Below are 24,872 nucleotides of genomic sequence, written 5' to 3'. Positions count from 1 at the left end.
ATGCTTTCAGTTTTTCACCATTGAGGATGATGTTTGCTGTGGGCTTGTCATATATGGCCTTTATTATGTTGAGGAAAGTTCCCTCTATGCCTACTTTCTGCAGGGTTTTTATCATAAATGGGTGTTGAATTTTGTCAAAAGCTTTCTCTGCATCTATTGAGATGATCATATGGTTTTTCTCCTTCAATTTGTTAATATGGTTTATCACGTTGATAGATTTGCGTATATTGAAGAATCCTTGCATTCCTGGAATAAACCCCACTTGATCATGGTGTATGATCCTTTTAATGTGCTGTTGGATTCTGTTTGCTAGTATTTTGTTGAGGATTTTTGCATCTATGTTCATCAGTGATATTGGCCTGTAGTTTTCTTTCTTTGTGACATCCTTGTCTGGTTTTGGTATCAAGGTGATGGTGGCCTCGTAGAAGGAGTTAGGGAGTGGTCCTCCCTCTGCTATATTTTGGAAGAGTTTGAGAAGGGTAGGTGTTAGCTCTTCTCTAAATGTTTGATAGAATTCGCCTGTGAAGCCATCTGGTCCTGGGCTTTTGCTTGTTGGAAGATTTTTAATCACAGTTTCTATTTCAGTGCTTGTGATTGGTCTGTTCATATTTTCTATTTCTTCCTGATTCAGTCTTGGCAGGTTGTGCCTTTCTAAGAATTTGTCCATTTCTTCCAGATTGTCCATTTTATTGGCATAGAGTTGCTTGTAGTAATCTCTCATGATCTCTTTTATCTCTGCAGTGTCAGTTGTTACCTCTCCTTTTGCATTTCTAATTCTATTGATTTGAGTCTTCTCCCTTTTTTTCTTGATGAGTCTGGCTAGTGGTTTATCTATTTTGTTTATCTTCTCAAAGAACCAGCTTTTAGTTTTATTGATCTTTGCTATTGTTTCCTTCATTTCTTTTTCATTTATTTCTGATCTGATTTTTATGATTTCTTTCCTTCTGCTAGCTTTGGGGTTTTTTTGTTCTTCTTTCTCTAATTGCTTGAGGTGCAAGGTTAGGTTGTTTATTCGAGATGTTTCCTGCTTCTTAAGGTGGGCTTGTATTGCTATAAACTTCCCCCTTAGAACTGCTTTTGCTGCATCCCACAGGTTTTGGGTCGTTGTGTCTCCATTGTCATTTGTTTCTAGGTATTTTTTGATTTCCTCTTTGATTTCTTCAGTGATCTCTTCATTATTAAGTAGTGTATTGTTTAGCCTCCATGTGTTTGTATTTTTTACAGATCTTTTCCTGTAATTGATATCTAGTCTCATGGCGTTGTGGTCAGAAAAGATACTTGATACAATTTCAATTTTCTTAAATTTACCAAGGCTTGATTTGTGACCTAAGATATGATCTATCCTGGAGAATGTTCCATGAGCACTTGAGAAAAATGTGTATTCTGTTGTTTTGGGATGGAGTGTCCTATAAATATCAATTAAGTCCATCTTGTTTAATGTAGCATTTAAAGCTTGTGTTTCCTTATTTATTTTCATTTTGGATGATCTGTCCATGGGTGAAAGTGGGGTGTTTAAGTCCCCTACTATGAATGTGTTACTGTCGATTTCCCCTTTTATGGCTGTTAGTATTTGCCTTATGTATTGAGGTGCTCCTATGTTGGGTGCATAAATATTTACAATTGTTATATCTTCTTCTTGGATCGATCCCTTGATCATTATGTAGTGTCCTTCTTTGTCTCTTTTAATACTCCTTATTTTAAAGTCTATTTTGTCTGATATGAGAATTGCTACTCCAGCTTTCTTTTGGCTTCCATTTGCATGGAATATCTTTTTCCATCCCCTTACTTTCAGTCTGTATGTGTCTCTAGGTCTGAAGTGGGTCTCTTGTAGACAGCATATATAAGGGTCTTGTTTTTGTATCCATTCAGCTAATCTGTGTCTTTTGGTGGGAGCATTTAGTCCATTTACATTTAAGGTAATTATCGATATGTATGTTCCTATTCCCATTTTCTAAATTGTTTTGGGTTCGTTATTATAGGTCTTTTCCTTCTCTTGTGTTTCTTGCCTAGAGAAGATCCTTTAGCATTTGTTGTAAAGCTGGTTTGGTGGTGCTGAACTCTCTCAGCTTTTGCTTGTCTGTAAAGGTTTTAATTTCTCCATCAAATCTGAATGAGATCCTTGCTGGGTAGAGTAGTCTTGGCTGCATGTTTTTCTCCTTCATCACTTTCAGTATGTCCTGCCACTCCCTTCTGGCTTGTAGGGTTTCTGCTGAGAGATCAGCTGTTAACCTTATGGGGATTCCCTTATGTGTTATTTGTTGTTTTTCCCTTGCTGCTTTTAATATGCTTTCTTTGTATTTAATTTTTGACAGTTTGATTAATATGTGTCTTGGCGTATTTCTCCTTGTATTTATCTTGTATGGGACTCTCTGTGCTTCCTGGACTTGATTAACTATTTCCTTTCCCATATTAGGGAAGTTTTCAACTATAATCTCTTCAAATATTTTCTCAGTCCCTTTCTTTTTCTCTTCTTCTTCTGGAACCCCTATAATTCGAATGTTGGTGCGTTTAATGTTGTCCCAGAGGTCTCTGAGACTGTCCTCAGTTCTTTTCATTCTTTTTTCTTTATTCTGCTCTGCAGTAGTTATTTCCACTATTTTATCTTCCAGGTCACTTATCCGTTCTTCTGCCTCAGTTATTCTGCTATTGATCCCATCTAGAGTACTTTTAATTTCATTTATTGTGTTGTTCATCGTTGCTTGTTTCATCTTTAGTTCTTCTAGGTCCTTGTTAACTGATTCTTGCATTTTGTCCAATCTATTGTCCATTCTATCTCCAAGATTTCGGATCAACCTTACTATCATTATTCTGAATTCTCTTTCAGGTAGACTGCCTATTTCCTCTTCATTTGTTAGGTCTGGTGCATTTTTATCTTGCTCCTTTATCTGCTGTGTGTTTTTCTGTCTTCTCATTTTGCTTATCTTACTGTGTTTGTGGTCTCCTTTTTTGCAGGCTGCAGGTTTGTAGTTCCTCCTGTTTTTGATGTCTGTCTCCAGTGGCTAAGGTTGGTTTAGTGGGTTGTGTAGGCTTCCTGGTGGAGGGGGCTAGTGCCTGTGTTGTGGTGGATGAGGCTGGATCTTGTCTCTCTAGTGGGCAGGTTCACGTCTGGTGGTGTGTTTGGGGGTGTCTGTGGCCTTATTATGATTTTAGGCAGCCTCTCTGCTAATGGGTGGGGTTGTGTTCCTGTTTTGCTAGTTGTTTGGCATAGGTTTTCCAGCACTGTGGCTTGCTGGTCGTTGAGTGAAGCTGGGTGCTGGTGTTAAGATGGAGGTCTCTGGGAGATTTTTGCCGTTTGATATTATGTGGAGCTGGGAGGTCTCTTGTTGATCAGTGTCCTGAAGTTGGCTGTCCTACCTCAGAGGCAGAGACCTGCCTCCTGGCTGGAGCACCAAAAGCTTTTCATCCACAGGCTCAGGATAAAAGGGAGAAAAAGTAGAGGGAATTAGTAGAAGTATGAGGAAAGAAAGAAGGAAAGGAGGGTAGGAAGGAAGGAAGAAAGAAAGAAGCAAAGAAGGAAAGAAGGCAAGAAGGAAAGAAAGGAGGGAGGGAGGGAGGGAGGAAGGAAGGAAGGAGGGAAAGAAGGAAAAAAGACAGAAAGAAAGAATATACAGTAAAAATAAAATAAAGTATAATAAAGTTATTGAATTAAAAACTTCTTATTTAGAAAAAAAAAAAAAGGGACGGAAAGAACCTTAGGACAAATGTTGGAAGCAAAGCTATACCGACAAAATCTTACACAGAAGCATACACATACACCCTCACTAAAAGAGGTAAATGGGGAAAAATCCTAAATCTTGCTGTCAGAGACCACCTCCTCAATTTGGGATGATTCGTTGTCTAAAGGAGGGAAGGAAGGACGGAAAGAAAGAAAGAAAGAACGAAGGTAAAGTATAATAAGGTTATTAAAATTAATTATTAAGAAAAAAAAATTTAAAAAAAAACATGGACGGATAGAACCCTAGGACAAATGGTGGAAGCAAGACTATACAGACAAGATCTCACACAGAAGCATACACATACACATTCACAAAAAGAGGAAAGGGGAAAAAATCATAGATCTTGCTCCTAAAGTCCACTTCCTTAATTTGGGATGATTGGTTGTCTATTCAGGTATTCCACAGATGCAGGGTACATCAAGTTGATTGTGGAGCTTTAATCCGCTGCTTCTGAGGATGCTGGGAGAGATTTCCCTTTCTCTTCTTTGTTCTCACAGCTCCCAGGGCTAAGCTTTGGATTTGGCCCTGCCACTGCGTGTAGATCGCTGGAGGGCGTCTGTTTTTTGCTCAGACAGGATGGGGTTAAAAGAGCCGCTGATTGGGGGCTCTGGCGCACTCAGGCCGGCGGGGACGGAGGGGCACAGAGTGCGGGGCGGGCCTGCGGTGGCAAAGGCCGGCGTGACTTTGCACCAGCCTGTGGCGCGCTGTGCGCTCTCCCGGGGAAGTTGTCCCTGGATCCCGGGAACCCGGCAGTGGCGGGCTGCACAGGCTCCGCGGAAGAGGGGTGTGGAGAGTGACCTGTGCTCGCACACAGGCCCCTCGGTGGCGGCAGCAGCAGCCTTAACGTCTCCCGCCCGCCTCTGGGGTCCGCGCTTTTAGCCGCGGCTTGCGCCCGTCTCTGGATTCCGCGCTTTCATCCGCGGCTCGCGCCCGTCTCTGGATTCCGCGCTTTCATCCGCGGCTCGCGCCCGTCTCTGGATTCCGCGCTTTCAGCCGCGGCTCGCGCCCGTCTCTGGATTCCGCGCTTTCAGCCGCGGCTCGCGCCCGTCTCTGGGGTTCGCGCTTTTAGCCGCGGCTCGCGCCCGTCTCTGGAGTTCCTTTAAGCAGCGTTCTTAATCCCCTCTCCTCACGCCCCAGGAAACAAAGAGGGAAGGAAAAGTCTCCTGCCTCTTCTGCAGGTGCAGGCTTTTCCCCGGACTCCCTCCCGGCTAGCTGTGGTGCACTAACCCCTTCAGGCTGTGTTCAAGCCGCCAACCCCAGTCCTCTCCCTGCGCTCCGGCCTCAGCTCGCAGCCCCGCCCGCCCCGGCGGGTGAGCAGACAAGCCTCTCGGGCTGGTGAGTGCCGGTCGGCACCGATCCTCTGTGCGGGAATCTCCCCGCTTTGCCCTCCGCACCCGTTGCTGTGCACTCCTCCGCAGCCTCGAAGCTCCCCCCTCCGCCTCCCGCAGTCTCCGCCCGCGAAGGGGCTTCCTAGAGTGTGGAAACTTTTCCTCCTTCACAGCTCCCTCCCACTGGTGCAGGTGCCGTCCCTATTCTTTTGTCTCTGTTTTTTTCTTTTGCCCTACCCAGGTACGTGGGGAGTTTCTTGCCTTTTGGGAGGTCTGAGGTCTTCTGCCAGCCTTCAGTAGGTGTTCTGTAGGAGTTGTTCCACGTGTAGATGTATTTCTGGTGTATCTGTGGGGAGGAAGGTGATCTCCGCGTCTTACTCTTCCGCCATCTTCCGCCTTCTCTCCACCAATGGAGTTTTAGCTCAAGTCTGTCTCACAGTGGGCCCAGTGGGTCTCTGAACCCATCTTGTGGATGTTTTCCAGTTCTAGAATTCATAACTGGAATATATATACTCAACAGTTAGCAGAATTCCCACATTGATTCTTTACCTGTGGCTATCATGGTGGGAAAGGTCAGGTGGGAGCCACTAGAACTGCCTCTACCTGGGAAAATAGTAAACCAAAAGCAATACTGCATTGCTGGAGGGATTACAGAGATTAGAGCCCCTATCGAGAACCTGAAAGACTCAGGGATGGTGATTCCCACCACATCCCTGTTCAACTAGTCTATGTGGCTTGTACACAAGACAGATGGAGGTTAGAGAATGATAGTGGATTATTGTAAGCTTAACCACGTGATGATTCCAATTACATCTACTGTATCAGATGTGATTTCATTGCTTGAGCAAATTAACACATTCACTGGTACCTAGTGTGCAGCTATTGATCTAGCAAATGCCTTTTTCTCCATATTTGTCCAAAAGGCACCAAAATCAGTTTCCTTGCAGCTGGCAAGATCAGCAGCACACTTTCCCTGTCCTACCTCAGGAAAGTATCAACTCTCCAGCCCTATGTAATAATTTAGTTTCCAGGGATCTTGATCACCTTTCCCTTCCACAAGATAACACACTGATCCATTACATATTCTGATTGGAACTAGTGAGCAAGAAGACATGACTACCTTAGACTTACTGGTAAGACTTATTGGTATGTCATTGGCTGAGAAATAAATCTGACCAAATTTCAAGGGTCTTCCAGGGGTCCAGTGGTGTGGGCATGTAGACAGTAAGTTGTTGCTTTAGCCTCTTCTACAATCAAAAAAACGCACAATGCCTAGTGAGCCTCTTTGGATTTTGGAGACAACATATTCCTCATTTGGGTGTGTTACTCTGGCCCATTTACCGAGTGAAGCTGCTAGTTTCAGGTGAGGCCTAGAACAAGTGAAAGCTCTGCAACAGGTCCAGGCAGTTGTTGCAAGCTGTTCTGTCTCTTGGGCCATATGATCCAGCAGACCCAATTCTGCCTGCAGTATTGGCAGCAAATAGGGATGCTGTTTGTAGCCTTCGGCAGGTCCTGTAGATAAATTTCAGTGCAGGTCCTCAGGATTTTAGAGCAAAAAACCATCCTCTATAAATAACTGTTCCTCTTATGAGAATGAGTCCTTGGCCTGCTAGTGGGCCTTAGTAGAGGCTGAATGCTTAACCACGGGTCTCCAAGTTAACCAAACAACCTGACCTGCCCATCCTGAACTGGGTGTTTCCTGACACAGCAAACCATAAAGCTGGACATGCACAGCAGTACTCCACCACCAAATGAAAGTGGTATATGTGTGACCGGGTCCAAGCAAGCCTCAAAGACACATGAAGATGTAACCCAAATACTCATGGTTCAAGCTGCTGCTATACTGCTTTCTCTCTCCCAGACTGCACCTATGGCCTGCTGGGGAGTTTCCTATGATTAGCTGACAGGGGAGGAGAGTCTTGAGCCTGGTTTAGATATGGTTCTGAACAACATGCAGGCACCACCCAGAAGTGGATAGCTGCAGCACTACAGCCTCTCAGTCAGATATCCCTGAAGGACAGTGGTGAAAAGAGATTCTCCCAGTGGGCAGAACTTTGAGTAACGCACCTGGTTTTTCACTTTACATGAAAGGAGAAATGACCAGACGTGTGGTTATATAGCAATTCATGGGCTGTGGTCAATACTTTAGTTGAATGGTCATGGACTTGGAAAGAAAATGAAAAATTGGTTGGAAAGAAATTTGGGGAAGAGGTATTATATGAATAGACATCTCTGAATAGTGCAAAAAAAAATGTGAATATATTTGTGCCCCCTGTGAATACTCACCAAAGGGTGACCTCAACAGAAGGGGATTTTAATAATCAAGTGGATGGGATGGTGACCCATTTTGTGGATACCAGTCAGTCTCTTTGCTCAGCCACACTTGTCATCAACAAATGGGCTAATGAGAAAAATGGCTATGGTGGCAGGGATAGAATTTATGCATGGGCACAGCAACAAGGACTTCCAATCACCAAGGTCATCCTTGCTATGGCCATCACTGAGTGCCCAATCTGCCCGCAGCAGAGACAAACACTGAGTCCCTGATATGCTACCATTCCACATATCAGCCAGTTACCTGGTGGCAGATTGATTACATTGGACTGCTTTCATCATGGAAGAGACCGTGTTTTGTTCTTATTGGAATAGTTACTCTAGATAGAGATTTGCTTTCCCTGCACACTATGATTTTGCCAAAACTATCATCCATAGACATAAATGGAATACCGTGTATAAGGCTATCCACCATCATGGTATTCCATACAATATTATTTCTGATTGAGGAACACTTCACAGGAAAAGAAGTGTGTCAACGGGTCCATGTTCATAGAATTCACTGAAAGAACTCACCTGAAACTAGCAGCTTCACTCGGTAAATGGGCCAGAGTAACACACCCAAATGAGGAATATGTTGTCTCCAAAATCCAAAGAGGCTCACTAGGCATTGTCACATTACCATGTTCCCTACCATTCTGAAACAGCTGGCTCAATAGGATTGTGGAATGGCTTTTTGAAGACAGTTACAGTACCAGCTAGGTGGCAATAACTTGCAAGGTTGAGACAAGGCTCTCCAGAAGGCTGTCTATGCTCTCAACCAGTGTTCAGTATATGGTGCTGTTCCTTCCCTAGCTAGAATTCATGAGTCTAGGAATTAAGTAGTGGAAATGGGAGTGGCACTACTTGCTAGTGATCCACTAGCAAAGTTTTTGCTTCCTGTTTCCAAGACTCTGCTGGCCCAGAGGTCTTATTTCCAAAGGGAGGAATGCTTCCCCTAGAAGATACAGTAGTGATGCCACTGAACAGGAAGTTAAAACTGCCACTGAATTTTTGGGCTCTTTATGTCTCTGAATCAAAGAAGGGAGTTACTGTGCTGTCTGGGGGGATTGAGTGTGACTACTCTGAAGAAACTGGATGACTACAGTAGAGGTGAGGAATAGTATGTCTGGATACAGGAGATCCCCTAGGGTGTCTCTTAGCATCACCATGCTCTGAGATTAAGGTCAATGGAAAACTACAACAACCCAATTCAGGCAGGACTACTAATGGCCTGGACCCTTCAAAAATGAAAGTTTGGGTCCCCCCACCAAGCAAAGAATAAAAACCAGTTGAAGAGCTTTTTGAGGCAAAGAGAATACAAAATGGATAGCGGAAGGAGATAGTTATAAATACCAGCTATGGCTATGTGACCAGTAGCAGAAATTAGGATTATAATTTTCATGAATATTTCCTCCTTATTTTATGAATACATTTGTTTGTGTATTTTATATAAAATATGTTATAATAAAATTATATGTATATCTGTAATATCATAGTATTTAAGTTCTATTAATTTTACATCACAGTATTTAAGTTCCAGGACACCAAAGAGAAGAGTAAACATCACTCAAGGATTTTAGCTTCTCTTCTGGGGAAAGAGTTAGTGCATTTGCAGTTGTACGCAAGAGAGTTGTATCACATTAGTGGAATTAAGACCTTGTTATTGCCTTTATTTGGAGATTAAGCATGGCTTAAGGAGATGCATATAGGTGCCAAGTTGACAAGGGGAGGACGTGTGATGTCTAAATCAACTTGACAGAGCCATGGGTTACCCAGATATTTGTCAAACATTATTCTGGGTATGCCTGTGAGGGTGTTTGGGGATGAGATTAACATTTGAATTGGTAGACTGAGTAAAGTAGATTGCCCTCCCTCATGTGGGTGGACCTCCTTCAAGCAGTTGAATGCCTGAATAGAACAAAAAGGCTGACCCTCCTGTGAATAAGAGGGAACCATCATCCCCTTGTCTGTTTGAGCTGGAACATTGTTTTCTAGCTTTCCAGGATTCAAACTGAACCACTGGCCCTTCTTGGATACTGAGCCTTCTGCTGGCTTTCAGACTGAAACTTATCATTAATTCCCCTGGTTCTTAGATCTTCAAACTAGAATTCAGATTAGAAATATATATCTACTCTCCTGGATGTTCAACTTACTGACTGCAGATCTTGGAATGTCTTGGTCTCAATAATTATGTGAGCCAATTCCTTATTTTTATCATATATCACTCTTTACATAAATGAAAAGTTCAACACAAATAAAATAATTTGCTTAAAGTGTTCAGAACATTTCGAATTAATTAAAATTAATTAATTAAATTCATTGATTTTTGTATTTTTCCACAAGATATTCTTTTCAATGTCTTCATGATCATGGGTCATACAACATTTCTTAAAAGATTTCATCATTGTACCCAGAGGGTTAGCTCAAGTTGACAATACTCATTATAGATATTTTGACTATTTCTTAATATTTCCAAAAATGTCAGGTAAAACAGCTATGCTGTATTAATCATCTGACTGATAACAATTATAAGACAACATTGATTGAAAAACACATTCTGACACCAGAGATGTTAAAATATGAAAAAAAAATCATTCATCTTAGAAATGATGAAATGTTGACGGTTCTCAATAAATAAATAAGTATTCTTTTCGATGATGATGGTGATAATAATGATGAATATTAGCTGGGAGAAGCGTCCTTGTGCCTGATGAAGTGTGTTTATATATTTGGGAATATGTGCCTGATATTTGGTGCATTTATGGAGAGGCTAAAAGACTTGTGCCAAATGAACATGAAAACCAATGGTCAGAGGTGTCACCTGTTAACAATTTTAGTTCCACATGTGACAGTGACCAACTTTTCAGGATATCATTGGTGCTGCTAAAGCTGGCTGTTCCGACACCATACAAGTTAAGCATTTCACTCTCAACACTATCATTGAGCTTATTATCACTGTTTTTCCATTGCTTGTGACAGAATTCTTATGAGTAAAATTCTTCATGGAAAAAAAAATCAAATATTCCAATTCCAGAATTCCTTTATTTCAGGGCTCCCTTCCTCTGGATATGTTCTTTTACATTCTACACTTACCTCTTCTTTCTCTTTATACTCCCTACATTGAAAAATAAGTAAATTCTACTCCAAAAATAAAAACAGACTGAAATGGATGGTCCAGAACATCAAGATGAAAGCCATTTAGAACTGTTCACTTTTCAGCAACTGGTTAGCATTCCTTTTCAAATAGTCCATATTTATTTTGAAGCTTGTTCAGTTAATATCATTGTTCTTCTATTTCCTACATATGATGTACTTATGCCAGTGAAGCTGAATTATGCATTTTCCAGATGGAAAAACCTTTTGAAGAAAGTATTGTGGTGGCAGACCTGGCCAGCAGACTGCACCAGCTCTTCCTTGTTCAGCTCTACTGGGAATAAATTAGATTAGTCATGGCCTCCAGGAATGCAATCAAGGTCACATTTCTCCTTTAATTGTGCAAAACAACAGTTCTGAAGAGAAGGAGTGCACTGCATAAATTTTGAGTTGCTTTTCATTGGAAGTTTCAAATCATCTAGAGAATCTGATGTGGCTAATAGCAATCCAGAAGAAAGCTTTCATTTTTACTTTGTTTAAAATCTCTAGCAGGTTTGTAAGTTGTTTTGCTGGAAATACATCATCTTTATTTATCTCTAACCATCACTCCTGGCTTGGGATCCCTCCCCTTTCTTTGTTTCCCAGCTACATATGTAGTTATGTAGCCAGAGTGAACAGGGTCTTATTTTATTTTTTGCTAGTTCATGTTTATTATGGAAGGGAGAATTTCTTGAATCATCACAGGATTACAAAAATAAAAAGATTTAATTTTCCCCTTAGATTGCCTACAATCTTCACATCTGAGTATTTAAAATTATCTTGATATCTGAGAAAAGGAAACCAGCACAGGAACCAAAGCCATAGTTCTGAGTAATTCCTGGCAGGTAAGCAGCTCCAACTGATGAATGGGTTACATCCCAAAGGCGAATTGCCGGGCTGCTGCTTCATTCACTGAAGGATCCATGCATGCATTTGCTCATTCACCCATTTTGGGGGAAGAATTTACTTCGATAGGCCCTGAGATTGCAAAGACAAACATACGATCATTTGTTCTAAGGGATTTACCCTCTAATAGGGGAAGAAAGATATGAAAACAGGGAAGAGCAAAGAAATATTTGAGATATGACAAGAGAAGAAACAAGATATATAGGGGTGTGATGGAGGGAATAGCCAAATCATCCTGGGAGAGTCATAAAAGGCTGAAAAATGAGCTGTTGTCTGTTGTCTTAAAAAATGAGACACTTATTTCCCTATCATCTAGTCTAAGAAATCCAACCCAAGATGGGTTGAGGGTATGGGGGGGGAGTGAGGGCAGGGGCTGGAGGTTTTGAGCAGATCCTAAAGACATGAGACCTCCCTATGTGTTCCCAGAACTACAAACATTCTATCTGATTAACAATAATGAGAGACTGCAGATTTATCTCAAAATAAGTGTAGATCATGAAATACAAATTATTTGCCATTCTGAGGCATTTTCTGATGGGAACTCTAAAGAGTTTGTTTTTTGGAATTTAAAATGCACATACAATAATGATTAGGTTCCCATTCTCCTCATCAAGGGGCTTTTTCTTTTTACCATTAAAAAAACTGAAACATAATGAGACTGTTAATATGTGTAATTCCTGAGAGCCGGGAATGAGTAATTTAGGAGTAAGAGGAAAAAGTTCAATTTTACTACCCTTTTCAGTTGCTTTGCAATTTATTTTCTTTCTTTACAAATTCCTTGGATAACACTCATGCCCTAATTGCCTCTAATCCCTATTCTTCCCTAAACCTTGACAACTGGACTTCTGCTTCTGTCACTCCTTTCCCAGGCTCAGGATAAAGCTTTTTTAAACTTCCTGTAGGTACCCATGCACCTTTTTTTTTCTGCAGAGCCTTAGAACATTCCATCCTGCTGTGCCAGGGCTTCTTGCTGAAGGGAATCCTGCATAGTCACTCCACCTGCTTTCTGTACAAACTCCTAGTCCCAGAGTGGGATCTCACTTTAGTTCCTAGCAAAAAAACCAATCTGATTGAGTTCATTTCTCTAACACTCCATACATTTCCCAGAAGTATTTGTATTTATAACTCAAATGTATTGGTGGAATTGTTTTCCTTTTTATTTTATTTTTTTTAATTAATTTAATTTTTTTTATACCGGAGGTTCTTATTAGTTATCTATTTTGTACATATTAGTGTATACATGTCAATCCCAATCTCCCAATTCATCCCACCACCACCACCACACACTTTCCCCTCTTGGTGTCCATATATTTGTTCTCTACATCTGTGTCTCTATTTCTGCCCTGCAAACTGGTTCATCTGTACCATTTTTCTAGATTCCACATATATGCATTATTATACAATATTTGTTTTTCTCTTTCTGACTTACTTCACTCTGTATGACAGTCTCTAGGTCCATTCACGTCTCTGCAAATAACCTAATTTCATTCCTTTCTATGGCTGAGTAATATTCCATTATATATATGTACCACAATCTTCTTTATCCATTCATCTGTCAATGGGCATTTAGGTTGCTTCCATGACCTGGCTATTGTAAATAGTGCTGCAATGAACATTGGGGTGCACGTGTCTTTTTGAATTATGATTTTTCTCTGGGTATATGCCCAAATTGGTGGAATTTTAAGCAATAATGTAAACTGAAGGGAATATATTCAGGTTTTAGGAAGAAACACCCTTAAGAAATGGCGGGCACCATTCAGGCCCACTGGTTGTGCCTCAGACACTACCCAGTATGAACTCCCAATACTGTTGCAGCTTTTCCAAGCTCAACTTCACCTAACATGTGGAACCCTCAAATTCTCTAAAAGTTTGATGTATTTTTTGCAGAATCACCTATAGGAGCAATAGCAGGAGCTGAACAGCAATTTAAAAAGCAGTGGCCTCATGCAGGGAAAGTAAGCAGGAGGTTATATGGAGGACCTTATTTTCAATAAAGGTATAATCTTACCCCCCAGAAATAATAGTACTTGTAACCACATTCACATTAACATTTCTGGAACTTGACACTGAAGGTTATTGAGGTCTGCGGAGAATATAAGAAATTGTGCATTAATTCATGCATTTGTTTACATGTTTAACATTTTTCCTGCATATTTTTTATGTTGCTTTTTTATTGCATTATATAGTGGTAGAGCCTCTGAGATTCAAATAAAGATTTTTCACAAAGGTTTAAAAAGCCAAATTTCCGTGAAATCTCTTCTTTTAAAAAGTGATTTCTACTGCTTGCAAATATTGTTTATTTGTGTTGTATGTGATAACAATTTACATAAATTTTAAAAAACCTAATTCATGTTTCTAAACAATCAGTTCCTAGAATGTAATAGCAAAAATATGTGCATTCACTAAATTATTCCAAAAGCTTTTTTAAAATTACCACATGGTTAATTTTAAAGTTGTAAACTGTATTCTAAAAATCAGATGATAGTATATGAGAGGTCTAAAAATGTCATTTGCTGCAAGAGCTTAAATATATTTGCCAATGTAAAACTATTTACCAAATATTTATTAAATATCTGCTATGTATAGTATTTTCCTACACCAATAAGTGTTCATTTCATTTGATTTCATTTTTGAGTCAGAAAGGAATATCTTTTAAAGTCTTTCACTGTGCACCTCCTAATTTTGCTGTTTCCTTTCTTTTTTTTTTTTTTTTTTTTAACCAGAAAGACTATGTTGGCTAAAGTTAAAAATATGGGGTTCCAACCTAACTCTTTCTTCCCATCTTCTTGACCTCAGACCATAAATGAAGTTATTCTTTATAATGTGGGGCTTCACAGATTCATACATAATAGTGAACACAATGAACTTCAAATGCTTCAATTTTGATATAATTAAAGCAAGCAGGCATAAAGTGGATAATTTCTTTTCATGAATTAATGCCCTTTGGAACTTTAGTAGACCCTTACCTTTGTTAAACCTGAGATAATTCTCCATGGATTACAATGAGTCTTAGTGAACTTCATTGAACTTTTCCATCTCTTGACATCTACTTAGAGAGCAGTATGTACCTAACACCTAGTCCCCAAACTGAGCTTCTCATTCTAAATAACCCACAGGTAAACTAGAGTGTAAGAAAGGACAAAATGTCCTATACCAAGAAAGTCACTTCTTCTTGCCTTCCAACTAGCCAAGTCAATCCCAGCATGTACACTTAAGCTTTTCCAGATTCCAAATTAAGGGATCTTGGTTTCTTGGTGATTTCCTAGGTAAATATAGTCATTCTGTTCTTGGTAGAATAGAAACTATCCAAGATTTGGAGCTAAGGAGGCCTGTTTTTAAATCCACACACTGACATTTAATAGCAGATTACATGACCTCATTTTAGTTTTGATAACATCATCTATAAAATATGAATGAATAAAATGTCTGTTTTACAAGGTTGTCCTGAGTAAAGAGCTTAGCACCACAACTGGCTCGCAATAGAAGTTTCATGAATCAGTAGCATCAGTAGCAGAGGCAGTAGTAGTAGTAGATGGCTATAGTGGTGGCAGTAAAAGTAATAGTAGTAGAAGTAGTCATAGTAGGTGGTGGAAAGACAGCAGTAGTAGTAGCTGGTACCAGTGTTAGTACCAGTAGCAGTGGAAGAGAAAAAACACAGGTGGCCATTTTCTTGTGCTAGAACACTGTAAGAGTCTCATAGACAAGACTATCTTAAAAGGGGGACTCAGAAATTTCTACAGAGTTATGATGGTCCGTGTCTTGGGAAGACATTATAATTGGGAAAATGAGATTGAATATGGATTGAAGTTGTCAGGGATTTGAGAAAGAAATGTGGAAGAATTATTGGTTATAGAAAAATAAAAGAGTCATTGGTTAGAAAAATGTCATCTGGGCAGGTTGTACTGTAAGTGAGATGTTTGCTTAGAGTTATCTTAGATTGTGGACATCAGCAATAAGTCCTAGGTGTTGGTAGATCTGATCTGCTGGGACTCATGCCTGTCTTGGTGACATTTGATATCTCTAAGGTAGATGAGTAGAAGGACACAGTAGACCTGTATCAAGCAGTAATAAATATTCAAAGAACACTTCAGGTGAGACAAAATGAGGAACTCTGACCAGCCTTGACTGACACTGAGAATCACATATTTATAACTGAAGTACAACATCTAGAAGTATACCTACCTCCATCCTTAAAAGATTCCATCAGATAAAAATGCCTGATCCAGCCACTCTGCCTTGGCTCATTAAGAAAGATAGGACGGGGCTTCCCTGGTGGCGCAGTGGTTGAGAGTCCGCCTGCCGATGCAGGGGACACGGGTTCATGCCCCGGTCCGGGAGGATCCCACATGCCGTGGAGCAGCTGGGCCCGTGAGCCATGGCCGCTGAGCCTGCGCGTCCGGAGCCTGTGCTCCGCGACGGGAGAGGCCGCAACAGTGAGAGACCCGCGTACCACAAAAAAAAAAAAAAAAAAAAAAAAAAGGATAGGACGTTAGAAAACTTAATTGAATATGATTGAGTTTAATGACATGCTTAAAGACATGCTTGTATAAAACGTATTCCTATAAACTGATTGCAATTGTTGTCCATGATTTCAAGGAGTTTGGTTGGAAAATTCAGAAGGACTTGATTATTGGTTGGTTTAACTTACTACAAATAAGTATCTCTCTTTAGATATAACATCTCACTCCCTTTTCTTATTACAAAATTATCTGTTTGAACATCAAGTAATCAATTAAATTGGAAGCTTTGCATCTTAATCATATCTGCATATAGTATTGGATAATTCATTTTCAAGCTGTTTTACTATGTTTTTTAATTACTATTCTCTTTGTTCTAATTTGAGAAGGAAACAGGAAGGATATAGTTTTGTAAATTTGTGGTCCTTACTTTTTCAGTTACCCCATCCCACTTACGCATTTTCAATCTTTCCTCTACTCTCATTGTTTCCATTAACACATGTAAACACACATACACGCAGACCCCTCTACATTTACCTCTCCTCATCTCTGCCTCTACCTGTTCCTGACATCCTCACTCTCCATTTCTTCTTATGCTCTCGTATGTTGAAATTACAACCATGTCTTCACTTCCATTTTGTTTATAAATCCACCTCAGTCTTATCTTGACTTTAGTGTTTCTCTGTATCTACTTTTATTGCAGCTACCATAGATCATTTAATCATTCATTCCATACATTGATGATAATTTGTGGTAGGTACAATGGATGTAAAAATGAACTGATATTGTCTTTGATCTCAGTGAATTTGTAGTGCAGTAAGTAAAATTATTCAATACTTTCTCTTAGGGTTGATCTTGTCCACCACCCATACCAAAAGTCAAGTTCTGTCCTTGACTTTTTAAATTATAATTCCTTGAACAGACATATATTGAGGATGAGGATCTACTATGATTCTAAGCATGTTAAGTAATGAATGGGTGGTATCTGTGTCTCTGTACCATTAATCTTTTAATCCTCATACTCCTTCTCTTAGTCTAGTCTGGCTTCCTACTTGCTGTTCTCTGGCTTCTGTGTTTTTCTGAGCAGATTGCTCAGAGCATGACTGGGCTGCCTGATACTTCTTTTATAATTTCTGTGAAACATATTTCTTAGACTTGTCAAGGGTGCTAGGGCTTCTGTTGACAAGTAAACAAACATTGTGCAACAAATTAAAAAGCAGGTAGAAGGGGTTGTCATGCTATGTATTAGCTTCAGAGCTAATAAACAATCCCAAGCTCAAGCAGACATTTTTGTTATAAATAATGTGTCTAATCCCAACATGCTACCAATTTGGATGCACTAGAAGAGAAGAAACAGAAGAATTAAAAAATATGGCTGGGTTTATAAAATAATTTAAAGCAAATTAGACAGATTGGAGAATGTTTAATAATTGGATTTCCTATTCCTAGAGCATCAGATTTTAAACCTAAGACAGTAAAACTGTTCTTGACTTATAATCATGTTATAAATCCCTTAAAGATTGGTTCCAGTTACTACTCTGTACTTCTTGAAGACTTGCTATGTCCACATTAATCAATTGACTTCAATGGAAATGTAAGGAGATAGTTAATAACAGTAAATTTTTTTCCTCATAGTTTGATATTATTCTGGAACAAATTAACTGCATATTTTTGATAGGTTAGTGTAATTTTTGTGCAAAAATTTTAGACCAAAATTACCTAGCTCAAATCTTTCTATCCCCACCCTAGAATATCAATCCTAGGACCCAGGGCTTCCAGCAGCCATTAGGTTACACCTTTCCACTACAATTGAATTAGTAAATAAAGAATTCCAGTGTGATGAAACTTTTGACAAGCTACCAAGATGCAATGCTTAGATATTGAGGTTACTGGTTAAGATTTTGAGTTTATATCTTAACATTGTTATTAAGTACTGATGATAGTATGGTAAAATGTGTTTTATGATTATTGAATAGTAATTCTAGGATTATCTCTCAGCCCTATAAACTTTACTTTTCTTGTCTAAAAACTAAAAGGAGAGACTATCTGTCAATATATTTATTTCTATTTATTTTAAAATATCCTATATGTCATAAATTAATAATATGGAAAAAACAATAAAAGTAAATGACTAAAGAAGTGAAAAAAAAGAAAAACAAATTATAAGCCATTTTTCAAAATTATTAAAGGATCAGGAATATAATTAATCAATCTAATTTCTATAAAATTGCTATAAAAAACACTTAATTTTTATATATAATTGACAAGAAACAACACTATCATCCAGGAACTGGCACTGATCTTCACCACACTTTGAAAAGCTCACATTATTATGGTCATTTTTAACGTTCTCTCAGAGTTAACATTTCATGATATAATATTAGTGAGCAAACAAATGGAATTAAAAGACCAACAAGCGATTTTTTAAATTTTAAAGCAATGTTTTTTGTTTTAAAATATTTCTCCTGGAGAGTTGATTTTAGATATTAAATGGAGGAAAAGACATGCTTTGTGGAAAGAGGAGGGAAAGAAACTGTGGCAGGGACTACTATCAGTTTACCCAATATCCACGCTTCTTACCTTCTTTTGTAGCACAAACATGTTTTTATTCAAGGTGGTGGTGAGCTCCCTTGAAGTTAGAATAACAAAGTAAAAGTCACTAGGTAAGGCTTCTGAAATCTTTAAAGAGATTTCAAAGAAGCTTACTCAACTAGAAGTGCCTTTTTTTCCACCCCTCTTCCCCTAATTTATTCCTGAAAAGTGAACAAGATGGCCTGAGTTGCAGCAGCCATCTTGTAATCACAAGGCACCCTCAAAGGTGAAATACATAAAGAATGGCAAGGCAAAAAGAGGAAATCTGGGACATTAATGGTTTCAGAAGAGCCTACTTTTAGATTGTTTTCCCACAAGAGAATGAACCCCTAAATTGTTGAAGCACTGTTGTTGGCTGTTACAAGTAATTAAATGCAATTCTAAATGGCTAAAGGAACTAACATTTATTTCCCAACTTTTACCCTTACTCCAAGAATTGTTCAAACCCATAGAATTTCTATAATCTCTGAACTAATCTCTGAACTGTACATGAAAATAAAATTGAGGCTGGTCATCTTGGAGGGAATTGTTCTGACTGGGGGTGCATTTTAGACATAAAATGACAGTATTTGCTGAAGAATGGAATAATCAAGAATGCTGAAACATTTATATATTTGACCAATTGGGTGGATGAGGGTACCACTGACTGAGATGGGGAAGTCCGTGAGATCACTTATTTGGGATTGGCTAATAAGAGTTTGATTTAGGCCATGTTATGTTTGAGATACATATTACAACATCCAAGAGGAGATGCCAAGTGAGCAGTTGATACATGAAACTGGAGTTCTGGGGAAGGCCAGGACAATGAGATTTGGGAGATATGGTTACATAGATGATATCAAAGTCATGTGACTGTAAGACATCACACAGAAACAGTGTATAAATACACAAAGAAGAAAACTAAGGAGTGCTCAGTAAGATCAAAGGAAAACTATGAAATGCCATGTCATACATGCCAACAGAAAAAGGAGGAAGAGGTTGGCTAATCAAATGAAATCACTGAAAGATCAAGAAAGGTAAGAGCAGAGAAGTGACCACTAGTTGAAGCAATCTAATTGCCATTTCTAACTTTGTTTTGTTTTGTTTTCATAAGATGGTGGCCAGGTTTCTTTCCTCTTTTTTTTAAATTAATATATAATTGACATATAACACAATAAAAGTTTAAGGTGTTGATTCGATACACATATATTGCAATATGACCACCACGTAGCATTAGCTAACATTTCCATCACATCACATAATTATCTTTTCCTTTTGTGGTGAGGACATTTAAGTCTGGTCTCTTAGCAACTTTCAGTATATAATGCAGTATACTGTTAACTATAGTCACAATGCTGTGTATTAGATCCCCAAAACTTATTCATCTTCTAACTACAAGTTTGTACCCTTTGACTAACATCTCCCCATATCTCCCAGCCCCCAGACCCTGATAACCACCATTTCCAAATATAAGTGATAATTTTGTCAGCAAGGTCTTAGAGCAGTGATGACAGAAACCTGAAAGGAGCAGATGAAGGAAATAACATTATGTAAGAAATTTACCCTTTCAAAAAGTTTGCCAGAAGAGGCATAGACAAAAGAGGCAGTGTCTGGAGTAGAATGTGGACTTCCCATTGCAATTAGAAAAATCTCAAATTTCTCATGTTGTCCTATGAGCCCTGACATGGTCCACTCTCCCTACCTTTTTGAATCATCTCCTAACAACGGCCTCTGCCCCATTCACTACTTTTCAGCCAAAAAAGGCCTTCTCTCTGCCCTTCAAAATCTTCAGAAAGCATTTTTTTTTTTTCTATCATAGGGTCCATGCACTTACTTTTCTTCTGTTTCTTTTGCCTGGAATGCTTTCCAACTGATTCCACATGACTGGCTCATTTTGTCATTACTATCTCAACTCAAATATCATCTCCAGGGAGGCACTACATAACCATAACGCTTAAAAAGGCACAGACATTATCCCATCACCCCGCCTTTCTTCTCCACAACATACACCACAATATAAAATTCATGTATTTGCCTGTATTGCTACCCTCAATGGATCGTGAACTTCATAAGGTCTGGAGCACTGGCTGTGTTGTTTGCGCAATGTTGTTCACTGTGTGTCTTCAATACCTGGTACATAGCAGGAGCTTAATTAATAATGTTGAGTAAATGCTTGAATGGTAGCAAATACTAACCAACTGGTAAATTTAGCTAAGCTTTCTCAACTGTGAAGAAAACAGAAAAACATTCAGAAACTTTCAAGAACTCAGGGAAAGCAGCACGTATGAGTAGTTCTTCGGAACATGGAAGCAAACAAAGGAAACGGACAATGAAAGAAAACCAAATAAAAGGTGAATCTAATAAGGAACTCTGAAATGGAGAAGCCATAGTAAAATGGATTCATGGTGTACTTTAGATGAGTGCAAAACTAAACAGTTATGGAAATTATGGTTACACAAGAGAATGTAAAATCTAAAACACATCAATGTCAGAAAGAATAGGAGGTGTGGGGAAGGAAAATTGGGAGAAGCTTAAACGGGGTATTTTCTCATCTTTTTAGCAGGGTAGTCAACTGATTCTGTCTTTTGTTGACATGAGTAGCTTAAAAAGAGCCACCAGGGCTTCCCTGGTGGCGCAGTGGTTGAGAGTCCGCCTGCCGATCCAGGGGACACGGGTTCATGCCCCGGTCCGGGAAGATCTCACATGCCGCGGAGCGGCTGGGCCCGTGAGCCATGGCCGCTGAGCTTGCGCGTCCGGAGCCTGTGCTCCGCTATGGGAGAGGCCGCAACAGTGAGAGGCCCGTGTACTGCAAAACAAAAAAGAGCCAACAGCTTTTAAATTTTTCATAATCTTTTAATTAACTTTAGAAGCATCTTCTAAGATTTGTTAACTTTTGTTGGAAGAAAAAAATCATTTGAAGTTTAACAATTCCTTTACTAACTTTTCTTTGGTTAAATTCAAGAAAAATTTAATATATTTTGATTAAAACAGAATGTATCTTGTGATTCTATTTTCCTTAAAATATACATTATATTTTATGCAGCCTATTCTTTCTTTTTTTTTTCACAACTCACACACACACTGTATTTTATTTTTACAAGAGATAAATCAACTGACACCAAGCATTGTAAATGGATGACCACAACAAAAGCAACAATGATTGCAATTACCAAACATGGAACACACTCACACTATCTCATAATATTGACATTCAGTCCAGGAATCCTCCACTGTAACAGCTCCTTTACTTTGCAGTGAAAATTTTTGCCTCTGAGTCCTTGTGAGATTTTATTTTTATTCAAACAGAAATTCACAAAAAGTATAACCATCCTCATCAGTTCACTCAGTCCCATGTAATTAATCTTTTTTCATCTTGATATTTTGTTAACACTTTTATGAATTCATCATTTTCCATTAGAGTTCTGAAAATGCTTATTCATTCAGTTCAGCAGTATAGTCAGTTACCAGAAACGTGTACTTGTCAGAATCTTTTCCATGAACTCCTTGAAAATGAAACCTTTTTATAGGAACATCTTTGTGAAAGCATCAGAGTACACCCAGAACTGTCTGTAAATGACAAAAGACTTAAAAATGACCGCAGTTAAAGATTTGATGAAAGTTCATAATAATGCAATTGACAAGGAAATTTAGTTATTTCTGAGATATACATTTTAAAATAATAACTAGAATTATGACTTATAACATTATACCAGAACATATAAGATTTTTAGAAATTTCATGTAATGTCTGATACATTTATATTAACATATTTCCATACAAATAACCCAAACAAAGTTTAGTATTAGTTGTTTTTTTTGTTTGTTTTTTGATACTGCAGGTTCTTATCAGTCATCAATTTTATACACATCAGTGTATACATGTCAATCCCAATTGCCCAATTCAGCACACCACCATCCCCATCCCACCCCCACCACGGTATTCCCCCCTTGGTGTCTGTACGTTTGTTCTCTACATCTGTGTCTCAACTTCTGCCCTGCAAAATGGTTCATCTGTACAATTTTTCTAGGTTCCACATACATGCGTTAAAATACAATATTTGTTTTTCTCTTTCTGACTTACTTCACTCTGTATGACAGTCTCTAGATCCATACATGTCTCAACAAATGATTCAATTCCGTCCCTTCTTATGGCTGAGTAATATTCCATTGTATATATGCACCACATTTTCTTTATCCATTCGTCTGTCGATGGGCATTTACGTTGCTTCCATGACCTGGCTATTGTAAATAGTGCTGCAAAGAACATTGGGGTGCATGTGTCTTTTTGAATTATTGTTTTCTCTGGGTGTATGCCCAGTAGTGGGATTGCTGGATCATATGGTAATTCTATTTTTAGTTTTTTAAGGAACCTCCATACTGTTCTCCAAAGTGGCTGTATCAATTTACTTTCCCACCAACAGTGCAAGAGGGTTCCCTTTTCTCCACACCCTCTCCAGCATTTGTTGTTTGTAGATTTTCTGATGATGCCCATTCTAACTGGTGTGAAGTGATACCTCATTGTAGTTGTGATTTGCCTTCCTCTAATAATTAGTGATGTTAAGCAGCTTTTCATGTGCTTCTTGGCCATCTGTATGTCTTCTTTGGAGAAATGTCTATTTAGCTCTTCTGCCCATTATTAGATTGGGTTGTTTGTTTCTTTAATATTGAGCTGCATGAGCAGTTTATATATTTTGGAGATTAATCCTTTGTCTGTTGATTCGGTTGCAAATATTTTCTCCCATTCTGAGGGTTGTCTTTTCGTCTTGTTTAAGGTTTCCTTTGTTGTGTAAAAGCTTTGAAGTTTCATTAGGTCCCATTTGTTTATTTTTGTTTTTATTTCCATTACTCTAGCAGGTGGGTCAAAAAAGATCTTGCTGTGATTTATGTCAAAGAGTGTTCTTCCTATGTTTTCCTAAAGAGTTTTATAGTGTCCGGTCTTACATTTAGGTCTCGAATCCATTTTGAGTTTATTTTTGTGTATGGTGTTAGGGAGTGTTCTAATTTCATTCTTATACATGGAGCTGTCCAGTTTGCCAAGCACCACTTATTGAAGAGACTGTCTTTTCTCCATTGTATATCTTTGCCTCCTTTGTCATAGATTAGTTGACCATAGGTGCATGGGTTTACCTCTGGGTTTTCTATCTTGTTCCATTGATCTATGTTTCTGTTTTTGTGCCAGTACCATGTTGCCTTGATTGCTGTATATTTGTAGTATATTCTGAAGTCAGGGAGTCTGATTCCTCCAGCTCCGTTTTTTTCCCTCAAGACTGCTTTGGCTATTCGGGGTCTTTTGTGTCTCCATACAAATTTTGAGATGATTCGATCTAGTTCCGTAAAAAATGCTATTGGTAATTTGATAGGGATTGCATTGAATCTGTAGATTGCTTTGTGTAGTATAGTCATTTTCACAATATTGATTCTTCCAATCCAAGAACATGGTATATCTCTCCATCTGTTGGCATCATCTTTAATTTCTTTCATCAGTGTCTTATAGTTTTCTGCATACAGGTCTTTTGTTTCCTTTGGTAGGTTTATTCCTAGGTATTTTATACTTTTTGTTGCAATGGTAAATGGGAGTGTTTCCATAATTTCACTTTCAGATTTTTCATCATTAGTATATAGGAATGCAATTGATCTCTGTGCATTAATTTTGTATCCTGCAACGTTACCAAATTCATTGATTAGCTCTAGTAGTTTTCTGGTGGCATTTTTAGGATTCTCTATGTATAGTATCATGTCATCTGAAAACAGTGACAGTTTTGCTTCTTCTTTTCCAATTTATATTCCTTTTATTCCTTTTTCTTCTCTGATTGCCATGGCTAGAACTTCCAAAACTATGTTGAATAATAGTGGTGAGAGTGGACATCCTTGTCTTGTTCCTGATCTTAGAGGAAATGCTTTCAGTTTTTCACCATTGAGAATGATGTTTGCTGTGGGTTTGTCATATATGGCCTTTATTATGTTGCGGTAGGTTCCCTCTATGCCCACTTTCTGGAGAGTTTTTATCATAAATCGGTGTTGAATATTGTCAAAAGCCTTTTCTGCATCTATTGAGATGATCATACAGTTTTTATTCTTCAATTTGTTAATATGGTGTATCACATTGATTGATTTGTGTATATTGAAGAATCCTTGCATCCCTGAGATAAATTCCACTTGATCATGGTGTATGATACTTTTAATGTGTTGTTGGATTCTGTTTGCTAGTATTTTGTTGAGGATTTTTGCATCTATATTCATCAGTGATATTGGTCTGTAATTTTTTTCTTTGTAATATCTTTTCTGGTTTTGGTATCAGTGTGATAGTTGCCTCGTAGAATGAGTTTGGGAGTGTTCCTCCCTCTGTGAGTTTTTGGAAGACTTTGAGAAGTATGGGTGTTAGCTCTTCTCTAAATGTTTGAAAGAATTCACCTGTGAAGACATCTGGTCCTCGACGTTTGTTTGTTG

This window comes from Orcinus orca, chromosome 12, assembly GCF_937001465.1.
Source record: "Orcinus orca chromosome 12, mOrcOrc1.1, whole genome shotgun sequence".
In the NCBI taxonomy this organism is placed as follows: Eukaryota; Metazoa; Chordata; class Mammalia; order Artiodactyla; family Delphinidae; genus Orcinus; species Orcinus orca.
Note: the sequence above shows the minus strand (reverse complement) of the source record.